The sequence below is a fragment of the Lagenorhynchus albirostris genome, chromosome 9, assembly GCF_949774975.1.
Source record: "Lagenorhynchus albirostris chromosome 9, mLagAlb1.1, whole genome shotgun sequence".
In the NCBI taxonomy this organism is placed as follows: Eukaryota; Metazoa; Chordata; class Mammalia; order Artiodactyla; family Delphinidae; genus Lagenorhynchus; species Lagenorhynchus albirostris.
Genome location: NC_083103.1, coordinates 83659589 through 83676115, shown reverse-complemented (window position 1 = coordinate 83676115; position 16527 = coordinate 83659589).

Below are 16527 nucleotides of genomic sequence, written 5' to 3'. Positions count from 1 at the left end.
CTACCAAGGTGATAGCTGCCAGCATGTAGCAGAGAAGAACAAACCTGACCCCATATTAGATCTATTCCTTTAGCTCTAGCCTTTGTGCTCTGTTGCTTGCACTTATTCATGCTGCCTCTTCACCTTTCTCTTGTCAATCGGTAAAAGGATGTTGCATATAGCCTGAAATATACACAAAAGCTCTGCTTCCCAGCCTTGACCATTAAAGCCAGAACACCTTTCATTCATATAGAGATTAAAACGTTGCAAACCAAAAAATAACGTTTGTCTTATTGTAGGTTTACAGGGACATTATGACCAGACCTACATGGACAGCTGCAAGAACAAAAGATTATCTCATCCTCTTTGGAGTCTGGTTGTCACCAAGAAGTCTGCAACAAGCAGCAAAACTCCCTCGCCTTTTAGTATAAAAGCAACCGAATTCTAACTCCAGTAAGATGGTTCTTTGGGAGACTAGTCTGCCATCTTTTCAGTCTGCTGGCTTACCAAAGAAAGTCACTATTCCTTGCCCCAACAACTCGCCTCTCAATTTATTGGCCTGTCACGGAATGAGCGGTATGAGCTTGGACTTGGTAACAAGTACTCCCTGAGAAAGAGGTGACTTCTGTTTATGTCAAATCCAGCTCTTGCACCAAAGGCACTAGGCACATGCAGACTGTATAGGGATGCTCCCACATAAGGACACCACTTCAAGACCATAATAGGTAATGGTTTCTCCTAAATTCATAGAGACAGAGAAGTTAAACAAAATGAAAAGACAGAGGAACTGATCTCAATTGAAAGAGCAAGGGAAAAGCCCTGACAAAAATAATGAAACAGAAACAATTTGCCAGATAAAGAATTCAAAGTATTAGTCATAAGAATGCTAACTGAATTAGGGAAAAGAATAGATGGACACAGTGAGGATTTTTAATAAGGAACTATAAAATATAAAAAAAAAACCTAATCAGAAATGAAGAGTTCAATAACTGAAATGAAAACACACTAGAAGGGATTAATAGCAGACTGGGTGATACAGAAGAATACGCAAGTGATCTGGAAGACAGAATAATGGAAATCACACAATCAGAACAGCAAAATGAAAAACAAATAAAAAACAATGAGGACAGTTTAAGAAAACTCTGCGGTAACATCAATAGTACCAACATTTGCATTATAGGGGTCACAGAAGGAGAAAAGAGAGAAAAGGGTCAAAATGTATTTGATGACATTATGGCTGAAAACTTCCCAAACCTGAAGAAGGAAACAGATATTCAATAACAGGAAGCAAAGAGGGTCCCAAGCAAAATGAACACAAATAGACCCACACCAAGATATATAATTAAAATGGTAAAAGTTAAACAGAGAATTCTAAGAGAAGCAAGAGAAAAACAAAGAGTCATTTAAAAAGGAACTGAGCTGAAATCCCAGTTCTGAAAGCTGAAAGCCATAGGGCTATCAGCTGATTTTTCAGAAGGAATTTTGTGGGCTAGAAGGGAGTGACATGATATTCAAAGTGCTGAAAGGGAAAAACCTGTGACCTAGGATACTCTACCCAGCAAGGTTTAGAATCAAAGGAGAGATAAATAACTTCTCAGACAAGTAAAAACTGAAAAAGTTCATCAATACTAAACCTACCTTAAAATAACTTTTAAAAGATCTTCCTTAGGTGAAAAAGAAAAGGCTATACTAAGGACTCAGAAGTTACTATTGTATAAAAAACAGTATTAATATTCTGTCATGTTTATTATGATAGCCTTTGTTTGCATCATATCTTGTATGCTATTCTGTTGCACTTTGTTCTCAACATTGTTTCTGACCCTATTAATATAGTTACGATTTGCTTACTCTTTATTAAAAAAAAAGAAAAGGCTCTAATAGGGAAGTATCTATAGGAAAGGAAAAACCCTACTAGGAATAAATAGTAAGTGTTGAGGTTCAACCAGTTAAATAAGCCAGTATGAAGATAAAAAGACAAAAAATTGGTCAAATATAACTGCAATAAAAAGGGAAGGGATAAACATGAAAATGTAAAATATGCTATCAAAAACACAAAGTATGGGGTAAAAAGGTAGATATTTTAGAATAAGTTTGAACTTAAATGACTACCAGTTTAAAACAAGCATCGATAAATATAGTTATAGGTCAACAAATATGAAACCTGTGTTAACCACAAATCAAGTCTACACAAAAACTAGAAAGAAAGGAACATAACCATACTACTAAGGGGAAAAGGCAGGGCAGGATAAATTGGAAGATTGGGATTGACACATACACATTACTATATATAAAATAGATAACTAATAAGAACCTACTGAATAGCACAGGGAACTCTACTCAATACTCTGTAATGACCTATATGGGAAAATATATATTCCCTCTCCTGGACATGTATCTGGAGAAAACCATAATTTGAAAGTGTGCATGCATAATTTGAAAGCGTACCTGCATTGCAGCATTATTTACAATAGCCAGGACATGGAAGTAAGCTAAATGTCCATCAAAAGAAGAATGAATAAAGAATATGGACAGGGATGTTCATGACCTAGTTTTTTTTCCTCCCAGTTTTGTTTTCTCCATTGCCCAAATTCTTCTGTGATACTCACCCTCCAAAATGGTTCCTAATGACCTCCTCATCGTATCTACACCCTGTATAGCCCCCATGTTGTACCAGAGTTAGTCTGTGTGAACAAATAGACCATTGTGCAAGTGACGGTATGATACTTCTGAGATTAGTTCAGATGAAGTTTCTGACTTTGGGCTCTTTCTATCTTGGGTTGTCATGGGGAAGCCATGTCTTGAGTATCCTTATGTAAAGATCTATGTTGTAAGGAACTGAAGCACCTCCTCCCACCCAGCATTTGAGTGAAGCAGATTCTCCAGTCCCTTCAGATGACTGCAGCCCAGGCCAACAACTTGACTGCAATCTCATGAGAACATAAAACAGAAGCAATATAGTAACAAATTCAATAAAGACTTGAAAATTGTTCCACATCATAAAAAAAAATCTTAAAAAAATAAAGCTATTATAAATAATTATCCAGTGAATTTTTATAGCATATACTCCTGGAATTGGTATCAGGGGTTTGAGGGACAGGCACATTTTGAATTTTATAAGACACGGCCAAATTTCTACTCATTGTACTTTTTCAGCAATATGCTAATATCTTCTCCTAAATGCCAGACTTGAATTTTTGCCATTCTGGCTTGAAAGAGTTATGTTAAGGACACTTTCATCATGTTTCTCTATGTGTTTTCTTATACTTCCAACAGTTTTCATATCATAGATTTTAATATAAAAATTTTTATGGATTGTTTTCTTCACTGATTTGTCTCCATTTAATACTGTGTACCTTGAACTATTTTTCATCTGGTGTATATGCAACCGCTAATTTCATTTCCACTGTTATTTTCACGATTTATGCTAACTGAAAGAGTCAGTTTGTTTCACTTGTCTTCCTTGTAGAAAGATATGTTGGATTTTATTCATGACCTAACATAAAGATACTTGTTCTTTTTTTTTTTTTTAATTTATTTGTTTACTTATTTTGCGGTAGGCCGGCTGTTATGGCCTCTCCTGTTGCGGAGCACAGGCTCTGGACGTGCAGGCTCAGCGGCCATGGCTCACGGGCCCAGCCGCTCCGCGGCATGTGGGATCTTCCCGGACCAGGGCACGAACCCATGTCCCCTGCATCCGCAGGCAGACTCTCAACCACTGTGCCACCAGGGAAGCCCCTACTTGTTCTTTTAATAGACAAATATATTCATTTGTGTAAGTTAATGTTTGTTATTCCTTTTCTTATGTCATCATCTCCCTCTCTCTCTCTCTGATTGAAATTCTCTGCCTTTTGTTACATAGAGTGTTCTCTAACTCCTACTTTAATAATTTAGAAGTAATAAAACTTGTTACTGTTCCTTTAGTGACACTCATATATTTAAACAAATGCTTAAATACATATTTCTTGAAAGTTAACCTCAGAAATTAAACACTGTCTGATTCTTACCTTCATAAATGATGAATAAATTAATGTATCTTCACTTCCTCCTATCTTTCTAATTCTTTTAGTGACAGAATTTATCTTACGCTCTGTTATAGTTTTTAAAAATTACTTACAGTATTCACATTCCATTTGTAAACTATTTTTAATCACAGTTATTGAATCCTGGAGGCCAGGAAGAGAAAGCTATTGTCTTGGATAATTAAAGAAAGGAAGTTTTGTTTTTGCACAACTTTAAAAAAAATCTAGATTTGATGGGATGTATGTTTACCCAGGAAAGGCGATATATCACCCATTATGGTGACCCTTCTTATTTCTGGTTTCTTTTGGGTATTTGCTCACTCATTTTGGAGTGAGGCCACTACACTGATGAAGGTGAGCTGGAAAAGATGTTGATAATCCTGGGTTCCTGTGGTAGCTGTTGGCCAGCAGCAGCTACCCTTCAAGGTACTTCATTGCTCTTCTCTCAGTCTCTCCCATCTACTCTTAAGCTTACTTCCCAAATGTCTGAGAGAACCTGAGATGCTTTATGAAATCTAGGTCAGGGACAAAACATCAGGCAATGCTGTCTTTTCCAATGCTGTGTTTATGCCTAAGAAACCTTGATCCAAGATGGAGCAAGTCTTTCTCTGCCATCCAAGACTTACATCTCTAGCTCTCATGTATAGGTATTGGAAATCATTAATGGGTTGGTCAGAATTTCACCCAATTTCATTCTGTAAAGCAGCCCTAATTTCTTGAGAAAAGAAATGATATCAGCATCTTCCTGTCTTGACTAAATTCCATTGATTCCAGAAAAGAGATACATCTTTCAAGTGAGTGATGTGTGGCATCACTCTCTAATTTTCACTGTTCTAATGATACATTCTAGTCTAGATTTGCTATCTTTGTTTTTCATTCCATTCAGGGGGACGGGGAGCAATATGGGAAAATTTCTGGGAAGTATGCTGTGTCAGTCAGTTCTTCTTACATCTACCCAAAGATGCAACTATATTTTGTAATTATATTTATGCTGAATGGACATATATTTAAAACCTCAATAATTTTTGGACCTTTTAAAAACAAACTGAAATTATCTTAATTTCACTCTGAAAAAAGAGATAATCTTTTTTAAAAACATAATTTCCAAAATAATTCCTTGGAAGTACTTTAAATTTTATATTAATACAGTACTATAAAATCTAAGAATCATTTAACTCTTTAGTCATTAGGAATGCACTTAGAGGAATGAAAAGGTAAGAAATAACAGGAATTAAGGTAATTTTATTTTTTTAAATTTATGACTCTACAGCAACTCAAACATTAAAAGCAAGATAAATTAAATCTCAAAAGAAAACTAACTAGGAGAATATATTATACAAATTATTTTTAAATTTTAATTTTCTGACTATGTTAATAATGAAGACTATGTTATAAAATAAGAGTATGAATTCGTTACTGTATGGGATCAAATGCCTTTATTAGAGAAGATTTATCAAGATAAAAACCCAGAAGAAATCTAAGCGGAGTGAAGATATGCAGTCTACTCGAGAAAGGGCTCAGAATAATGATCTTAAAGATGATCCAAAAACTCAGGAAAATAATGGATGCACAAAACTCAGGAAAATAATGGATGCACAGAATGAGAAGTTACAAGTTTTTAACGAAGAGAAAATTTAAAGAACAACCAAACAGAGATGAAGAATACACTAGAAAGAATCAATAGTAGACTAAATGATTCAGAAGAAGGGATCAGTGAGCTGGAAGACAGGGTAGTGGAAATCACAGCTGCTACAGAAAAAAGAAAAAAGGATTAAAAGAAATGAGGACCGTTTAAGAGACCTCTGGAACAACATCAGTTGCACTAATACTCACATTATAGGGGTCCCAGAAGGAGATGAGAGAGAGAAAGGGACCTAGAAAATATTTGAAGAATAATAGCTGAAAACCTCCCTAACTTGGGAAACGAGACAGTCACCCAAGTCCAGGAAGCCCAGAGAGTCCTATACAGGATTGACCCAAAGAGGAGCACACCAAAACACATTGTAATCAAAATGACAAAATTTAAAGATAGAGAATATTAAAAGCAGCAAGGGGAAAGCAGCAAATAACATAAAAAGGAACTCCCATAAGGCTGTCAGGTGATTTTCAGCAGAAACACTGCAGGCCAGAAGGGAGTGTCATGATAAAGTGATGAAAGGAAAAATTTACAACCAAAATACTCTACTCAACATAGTTCTCATTCAGATTTGATGGAAAAATCAAAAGCTTTACAAACAAGCAGAGGCTAAATAATTCAGCACCACAAAACCAGCTTTACAGCCATCTCAAAGGAACTTCTCTAGACAAAAAAGAAAAGGCCAGAACTAGAAACAAACAAACAAAAAATATGGCGTGAAAAAGCTCACATGAAAAAGCAAACATAGATTAAAGGTATGAAATCAAACAAAGCTAGTAGGGAGGTTAAAAGACAAAAGTAATGAAATCATCCACCTCAGCAATAAGCAGTTAAAGGGTACACAAAACAATTAGATATAAAATATGCTATTAAAAACTAATTGTGAGGGGCTTCCCTGGTGGCGCAGTGGTTGAGACTCTGCCTGCTGATGCAGGGGACACGGGTTCGTGACCCGGTCCAGGAAGATCCCACATGCAGGGGAGCGGCTGGGCCCGTGAGCCATGGCCGCTGAGCCTGCGCGTCCGGAGCCTGTGCTCCGCAGCGGGAGAGGCCACAACAGTGAGAGGCCTGCGTACCGCAAAAAACAAAACAAAACAAAAACCTAATTGTGGGGGAGAAGCAATCAAGATGGTGGAGGAGTAGGCTCACTTGGTGGAGGAGTGAAGCTCACTTCCTCCCACAAATACATCAAAAATACATCCACAGGTGGAACGATTCTCACAGAGTATCTGAACTCTGTCAGAAGAACTCAGACTTCTGAAAGGGCAAGAAAATCTCCATGTAACTGGGTAGGACAAAAGAAAAAAGAAAAAAAAAGAAAATGAGAAAGGAAATTGGACAGGACCTGTGCCCCTGGGAGGAAGCAACCTGGGAATTCCCCTCACTGGCAGGGAAATCAGGACAGAAGGGGGAGCTTCATAGCCTTGGAGGAGATTGCAGTAACCGGTTTGCAGCAGGTAGAACATCGAGAGACCTACACAGATGGTCAGTGCCACTGCTCTGCACTCCACAGACTGAGATGAGTGTCTGCTGCTGTGGGCATGGGCTGGGTGCTGAATCTGGGCTTTGGCGCTCAAACCCAGGGAGAAGACTGGTATGGGATTAATGGAAACAGACTGAAGGGGCTGGAGTCTGGTGCAACTGCCACTGAGGGTGTATGCAGGGGAAGCCCAGCCCACAAGAGTGAACTCTCATGTAAACTATGAACTTTAGTTAATAATGTTTCAATATTGAATCATCAATTGTAGCAAATTTACTACACTAATGTGACATATTAATAACAGGAAAGAGTGTGGGTGGTATTGAGGTGGTTTAGGGGAATTCTCCTACTTTCTGTTCAATTTTTTGTATACTTAAAACTGTACCAAAAATAGAAATTTTAAAAATTCTTCTCTAAAACATGGTTTTAGGAACTACTAACACGTACTTCAAAAATAGACATAGCAGGGACAGAGTCATCAGAAGCGAACGGCAAAGGTTTTAGGTGTTCTACGTAGGACTATTACATAGAACTGTAGAGGCTCTATTAAAGGTCTTATGAAACAAACAACTTAAAACTTAAGTGCCAAAGAGAATGAAGTAGGAACCGCACTACACCTCACAATTTTATTAACGGGATGAATATTTTGGAAAGCATTTCAGTGTCTTACAAACAATTTTTAGCAAAGTGAAGTTCTATTTTCCACCGAATCTTGAATTCTAAGTTTTTCAATATTATATATCATGGAATTATTAATATACAAAGATTTAAGGCATTGGTATTTTGTCAACTAAGATTTAAGACACAGACATGAAGTTATATATGCTATTAATTTGATTTTCCTCATGCATTTATTTGAAAGTTCACTGATTTATTGTGTATGCAATCTCTCAAATTAATCATAAATTCCTTGTCATCCAACCCCAAAATGCAGTATTTGGTTATGGCAATCTTTATACCAATGTTAACTAACCAACTTAAAATCTGTTCCTGAAGGAAAAAATTACTATTTATCTCAAAGCTGCTGTGATTATTTTATGTCAGCACACAATTGCTATGATTGGCCAACCAGAACTCTAACATTATTTTAGCACGGTTTTCACAGCAGGAACATAGTGATGTCTAGTTCTTAGGGTCAGTAAGTGGAGTCTCTCTCCCTAGGCCTGAAAGACCTCACAACATCGTGGAGAAAATACAGGCCTTTGGTTGAATGTTTTCTGAGGCACAACCATCATCCTACAAGATAATGGAAGTTCCGGACAATTTTCATTGTTAAAAGGTCCTTATGTTGAGAACACCTCTGCCTTTCTGCAATTGTCATATGTTGGTCTCAGTTGGCCCTAGGATGAGATGAGTGTGGCACTTGCCTAGGCGGAGAAAGTAAAGGGTGTGCCAAAAAACACTAATCAAGACAAATAATACTTTAATGTAATATATGAAAAAATAAAACTGCAAAAAAATCTACAATTAACAAAATATAAAGTATAAAGATATGCTCCAACAGGGCTAGGATTTGGGTGAAGTGAGTGACGTGAGTCATACAAGCATAGGGTCAGCTCCTGTCTTTATTGGAAATTTTGATTTCTTGGGGTTCAAGTCCTATATGAACATTGGAGATTTAACCCTCAAAAGGAGCCAGACGAAAGATATTGGTCAATGTGTGATCATCTGTAGGAAATTCAATATGCAATGTGTGTGCGTAGAGATACCAGTGAACTTCCTGTCTCTCGCTTCTGTTTTAGTTTGCTACCACCACTACTGTCTCTACTTCTTATCACAGTCCTTTTAAACTTTCTCGTGTCTTGGCCTCCAGCCCTCATTGCAATCCTTTTATACTAGATGATTCTTATGCAAACACACCTGGGAAGTCCATTCCGGACTCCATTTTAATTGGCTTGGAGTGGAATATTTCCTTGTACTTGGGTGAAAAAATACCAGAAATCTCACACAACTTGATTTTCAAACTACTGTGTTTTTTTGTAGCTCTTTAGTCCATATTGCCTTGTCTTAGTCATTAAACATGATCAACATATTCTATTTTTCTACAAAACCAAGGTAACCATGGAAAAGTGTTTCTCCACATAAACTGACTTAAGAAGTTTATGTTCTGCAGAAGCTTCCTAGTAAGTTTGAATTGGTGATGGAAATAGACATTAGATACTAATAGAATATAAGAAACCATTCTTTAAACCTGCTTTAAGCAATAAACTCCTGTCTGCCCCAAGCTGTCTCAGAATAAACAGCCTAAGTAATCACTATTATTTCTATTGGGCCTCACACCCACCTATATCACAGTATCAACACTTTATAAGCAAGTGTTCATACTTTATAAATGGTCTTTAAATAAATGGTGGTAGAAAATACGAAGTTGGATAATTTGAATTGCTTCTATACTTGTACCTAAAAAGAAAAATCATAGAAGACAAAGCATCATTGCCTGTAGGAGTGGAACAGTGTCTGAGATCATTATCATTTCACTTCCTCTCATTTTTTCTATAACTTTTTATTGAATAATTATTTTATTCTTCACTTGTATATAATCCAAGCAAATGAGACATAAACAGGTATATGTTTATTCGGGGGGGGAACAAACAGAATAATAAAGACTATGCTTATTTTTAGTTAAAAATTGCAGGCTCTCCAGGTTTCGGGAGAAAGTTTAGAAGACGATTCCCTTTGAAATGGACACAAATAAGAGCTAATGTTAAACTGAATGACATTAAATTTTGAGATGACTGACTTTGAGGGATGTTCTGTAAATGATTTTCTGTGTAAGCCATGCCAGTTCCTTGGCCTTACCACAGAAACATTAATCTACTGTGAAGTGCTGAAACATGAACTGCCATTGGGAACACTAACATATTTATGAAAAACACAAAATATAGACTGAGAAAACATTAAGAATAAGAATTTGCTGTTCTGTAAGGAACAGAGGCAGTTTATCTGTCAGGCAATAATGATGATGACAAAACAATTTTGATTTATTATGACAGGAGCAATACCAGTTTTTTTAGGCATATTAATTTGGGTTCTTTCAACAACTTTAGAAAGTCAATATTATTATTTGTGCTTGAAAAGTGAGCAGACTGAGGCTAGAGATGTTACATGCTTGCCCAAGTCACACAGTTAGTATGTGGTATATCGTTGTGGCAGTATCTGTGGTCAGGTCTGTCTGCCTCCAACACCTGAGTTTTTCTCCATGAGCTCCTTCTCAAGTGTGCAGGTATTTTCTCCACTAGAACTTCATAGTCTTTGGTGAAATAATTCCCAGGTATCATCCCAGGTTGGACAAAATACATCACAAAGTTCTCCAACTCAGATCCACAAATCGGCAGTTTTTTTTGTTGTTTTGTTTTTGTTTTTTAATTAACTTCTTTCTCCAAGTGCGTCAGTTTTGAATAATGTGTACCCTGGATGAAAAAAAAAAAATCAACATTTCCACTACTGGAAAGGAATCATCTATTCTCTCTATTAATGGTTCAGTATTCTGGTTTTCAGATTGCCTTCCATAAATTATGTTAGTTTGAATCTTTGGTTGGCACCTGACCACCCTTGGATGAACTATGACATTCAACTTTCTGAAATGACAAAAATGAGGGATGACTCCATGGGCTTTCCTATGGTTTTCTTACAAAACATCTCTCCAGGAGCCAACAAAAGCCAGATTGCAAAAAAAAAAAAAAAAAAGCCAGATTGCTGTGACGTTTCTGTCTTTGAACAGGCTGGCACTCTGCCTCAAATGCCTTCTCTGCCTTGTTTCCTGAAAAATCTCCCCTCCTTTAAAATCCAACCCAGATGCCCTCAGTTCTTTTGTGAAATCACTCTGGAAACCCTCAAAGTCACTCTCTTATTCTTTTAAACTTTCATGTATTTTACACATACCACTATTATAGTCCCTCAGCACTTCAGCAATTCCTTCTGTATAATTCCCTTTTCTCGTCTAGCCTATGAGTTACTCAACAGTGTAGATAAAGTCAGAGTCTCCTTGTTATCCTAGCACCTACTATAACACTTTGCATTGGAACAAATCCTCAATGAATACTTGTAGAAATGACATTTAAAAACCATACATACAATATTATTTTTGAAAACTGTAGCTTCAGGAAGATGTAAGAAAATGAGCACTTATTAGGAGTCTATTTCCTTGAAGAGCTTAACTAAAATCATGGTTGTTGAACTGAGTTCATTCTAAGTTGACTGAAGTTGATTCACTCTTATTAAATTTCCTATTGTATCTTTTCTTTTGCTTGCATTTGGCCTTTCATGTTTAACAAAACCTTCTGCTTATAGACTCATAGGATGCCTCAAATAATAGTGAGAAAAATGGAGTCTGGGAAAGGCAAGGGATTTAACACAAATCATAGCTAAATAGGAGAGGTGAACTAAAAATCTGGCTCTCTGAGCCCTTTTGTTACTCTTTCTAGTAGACCAAGGTGGTATAGAAAAAAAAAAACCCTTTAAGCTCTTTTATAGCTCTTTCATCTAGTCAGAAGAAAGTGTTTTTTTAATAGTCACAGGGGGCACTATAATATGGAATAAGCTGCCACCAGGTTTGGTGACTTTCCAAAGAAGGTCATTCATAAATTCAATGTTAGAAATATTAGTCCCATACTGAACATTGTGGTTTTCTTTTCTCAGTGACAAATAATAAAATGCAAGCATGGGTTCATCCATACACACTAGTTGTCAATAATAAAATGAGGAGATATTGCACTGACCATAGTCTGTGTTTTCTGGCTCCCAACAATTTGATGGCCAAAAATAGGGTGTCTGTGGAATGAAAAGAAGTGGCACTTTAGTTAGGCACATAAAGAATTAGTGGTGTTCCTGGTTTATGAGCTGTGTTTATCTTCAGCAATTACCTAGAATTTTGCTAACAATGTATGTTTTATTACCCAGAAAAAGTACTCAGAGAGGCATTGTAAGGTTTTTCTTTTACATTTACTTTGCTAAGCAATTGTTCAGCTTCCAAATAGGTGCAGCACCAGCAGATATTTAAGACAGTGTACATTTGTTACAATTGTATGTCATCTGACAAAAAGGTAAAAGGACTGATTGCATTATTCAAATAAAAAGTGTTAATACAAAGACTGAAAGCAAAGTATTATATGCAGGAAGACTCATGATGAGCTATGTTTAAATTTAGCAAATTGTTTTTTATGATTTATGTATTTCATCATTGCCCTCAGTAGATCCAAAAGTTTAACCGTCAGAATCTGTCCTTAAGATCTGGCAATCATTTGCTTGTTTCTATTAATTATATAATGCAGCTCTCAACGTTATACAGCTAGATTAAAACAACTTTTCCCCCTCGCTTTAAAAAATATTTCTGGATTGAGACACTTATTACTCTAAATTTTTAAACTGCACAAGTCAGAGATGATTTTTTTTTAAACTAATATCTTAGTTGATTGCTTAACAGACAGATACATGATTCTGTGAAAATCTGGAAACTGATTGATGAAACTACAAAGAAAAACCCAATTATCATCAGCATATTTTCTGATAGGGCTTTTCTAGCCATGATGGCTGGACATGCTTGGCTCCAGACCCCAAGGATACTCCATCACCACCAGTCTACTCTTTCAAAATGTTTCCTTGGATTATGATGGCTCTGGGATTCAATGGAACAGTGACTACAGACGTCAGCCTTGTGCGCTTAATTATATTTGTCAATTACATTAACAATCTGTGTGTAACAAGCATATTTAGGGTAATCTCTGATTAACTGTTTGATAATTCTGCCTTCTAGAAGAGGGACACTCAAGGGAGGAAAAGGGTAATTGGGAGAACTGTTTGAATCTCTGGGAGAGAGTCCTTCCAAACTGTTTAGAACTCCCAGGGATTTGATTTACCCTCTATGCTTTCTTGGGAATTGCTCCAGTATCATCAAGAAGGCTACTAATACTAATTTTGTATATATATGAACAAAGTGACAGAATACATTTAGAGGGTAAAAAAGTTGAAGCAGTAGGTAAAGGGGGATATCAAGGCTTTATACAGCACCCACTCCTTGGCAAATGAATCCACTTAACCTAGTCTGAGAGTAAAACTGGGTCACTACTCTAGGAGAACCATAGAGAAACAAAGTAGTTAAAAATCTTCCTTTCATGTGGGCTGCTAGTTTTTGAGATACTTCTCATAGAATGCATTACTCCCTTTGGGTTGTTTATTTTGGGAGGTGTGTGTGTGTGTGTGTGTGTGTGTGTGTGTGTGTGTGTGTGTGTGTGTGTGTGTGTGTGTGTACGTGCACACATGCGTATGCATGTCTATTTATCTAACTCCAAAAATATATACTCTAGTCAGACTGGTCAGACACATACTTTTTTTCTCAAAACCACAAGGAGTGTTTTCAATAACATTCTTATAATTTTTCTTTATTTTTCTATCATTTACTTAAGTGAAAATTTCCTGACTGTAAAAATAAATGAATGAAGCTATTTTATATCCTGTGATATTATGTGGAAAAGGCTCAAAACCAACACTCTTCACTAATATTGCAAGATTTTTTTTCTAGGAAAAATATTTTGATTTATAGTAAAAGAAAATTTAAATAAACTCGTAGTTTGTTGGAATTTTAAAATTTACTTTCACAGTCAAACTAGACTTTAGGACATTTTAATGTACGAGTTTCTCCGCTTTTCAGAGTTTGCTCCTTAGTCGTGATAAAACATATCCAAAACTGTCTAACCGTTGCTCAGTAATCTTTGGCACCTATCCTAATGGGATGAAAGTCATGAAAGTGACCTGGATCATCATGTCAGAACTCAATTTCAGTTAGCAAAGGAGGATAAATTAGACAACTGCAAGTTTACAGTAAATAGAAAAATCATGATTGAAAAATTGAGACACATTTACTGTGGCATACCAGTGAAATTAAAGTAAGAGTTCTGTTTGCCTCAAACTCATGCCCCAAAGCTTCTTCATATTCCTAATGATGGTTAGAATCTCAATCATTCACTGGAGCAATTGTAAACACAATATTGCAAGTTTCCTATTTTAACCCATGATTTTTAAAATCCTTCCATGGAGTTGAATTTCAATTCAACGTAATAAAGAACTTACTGCTGCTTGGAACCAACACAGAAATGGAAGTAAACACTTTGAACAATAATGTATTTTCTGTTATTAGAGGTGTTCAAATATAAACTAATTAATGCCTTGGTAGACACTGTAGCAGGAATTAAATTATCCCTGACTTTTCTGGTGTTTCTTTTGTTTGTTTTTAAAAACCTTGGTTTTTAGATTGTATGGTTATTAGATTTACAAATATGCCATGTTTCTATCCTATTTTGAATGTGGATGTGTCATTAAAATATTTAACATTTAATATTAATTCATGTAATTTAAAAGATTATCTATCATCTATCATCTATTTAGGCATATTGAACTTGATAATCTTCTGCCTATACCTAGTAGTGATGTAATTAGTTTATCATTTGCACTCATTCCCTTGCTTTGTTGTAAAGTTCTTTAAAAACAGTCTCTCCTTTTCTGCAGAATGCAGGGTGATCCATTCCCAGCTTTGCTCATCTTTGACCCATGAGCATGACAATAAAACCTTGTCTGCCTACTAACTTCAGTCTGGGAATGAAAGAGCAGAGTTAAAGCTTGTAAATTATACTAATTCAAGACATCACCACTAATTTTAGGTCATGTCTCAGCTAGTTTGTTGTCTTGAGGGAAATTTTTGAATTAGATAATTGTCAACAGTTAAGACTATATTCAATGTTTCCCTTATAAATATATTATTTTATACACAGATGATTTTACTTGTAATATAGTGAAGATGGATAAAAGTTGATATTTTTGTTAAAAAATACATTTCATTTAGAATTTCTAAGAATTTTTTAGGCCTAACTTTTACTTAGAGTCTGCATATGAAAAACTTGTATAAGAAAATAAAATTTTATGGAAAACGTAATCCTGTAATAGCAAAGTTCCTCCTTTTAAAAAATCAAAAAGTGTTAGTAACACACATAATTTGTTGCTAATCACTAATAATTTCTATTTACTAAAATGCTAACTTTAGGACCACAAGTTACTCTAACTTAATAATAAGCTGCTTTAAGCTACCATTACTTTAAATTTAACTCTATAAAGGATAAAGCTTCCTTATTTTAAAGCCTTTTAAAATTAAGTAATTCAACTAATTTAAATTGCTTTAATACTTAGGTCAGTATGACAGTTTCAGGAGATTGCTTTATTTACTAGCTATTCAGTGCAGAACGTTCTTCGATAAACATGCCCTAAGGAAGTGGCAGTGAGAGTTTTCTCGGAAGACAATGATCTTTGAGAACAATTTTTTAAAACATATTCCCTCTGTTTTCAACTGCAAAGTCCAAGCAATGCCTTAGGCATCCAAGTCACTTTATTTAGATATAGAACATCTTATTCAGAGCTAGTGAGAAGAATGCTCCAATGTCTAGAAGTTGGACAATGGGGAGAATCCTCTGAAAATACCTAGAGATAGAGTTTGAACTCTGGCATTTTATATGCCTTAATTTTTTAGGCTAGAATCTTCCAGTCAGTTACTAATGAACCATAATGTCTAATGAAATGTAGAATACACTTCAGGTAAACCACTATAAACTCAAGTGTCAACTGAATGCTCAATAACTGAAATTAGAGTCCACAATCATTTCCTGAAAGATTATTCTTTATAGGTATCTCATTTGAATATGACCTAGAATGACTCTTGTCAGTTTATGTTATCTAAGGTGGCTTCCTGTCTCAGATGAGTATATGCACGCAAAGCGTCATGCGTGTCAGTCTTCATAGCCTTGTAGGTCTCAGATTAGCTAAATTCTATCCTGGAGCTTCAAGCATTCCCATGACTATTTATTTGCTTGGACTGTAGATGGCTCTGGATCACCCAGGGTCCAGAGTGTAACAAATTTAGTTAATCTCTCAACTTCCTTCCTAGCAAATAAATGTTACTTACAGATGAACGCTCTCATCTTCGTGAATTCCACTGTCACTCTCTGAATTTTTCTCATTTTATATAAAATATAATTTAAATCATCACACAATTTAGCTTTCACAAATCATTAGATTCTAACTAGCTTAAGTCAAAGTAAAATAAGTCATAATTTTCAAAATTTTTGTAAAAACAATGAAAATGTAGACTTGTTTTTACTGTTAAAGAATATTTTTATTAAGCTTACTTGGAACTGGTAAAAGGTGCCATCATCTTTGAGTGTGAGGACATGATCTGAGATTGGAAAGAAGTAGCCATGGGCAGCCATCAGTGTTCCCAAATTGAGTGCCTTAACTATTTCATGAAAATAAACAAACCAAAGAACACATATGAAAGCTTTCTTTAAAACTGTTGACTTATAGCCATGTAGAATTTTATCTTGTTCCATTAGAACACATTCTTGCATTGGAATTCTCAGCATCCTGAAAAGACT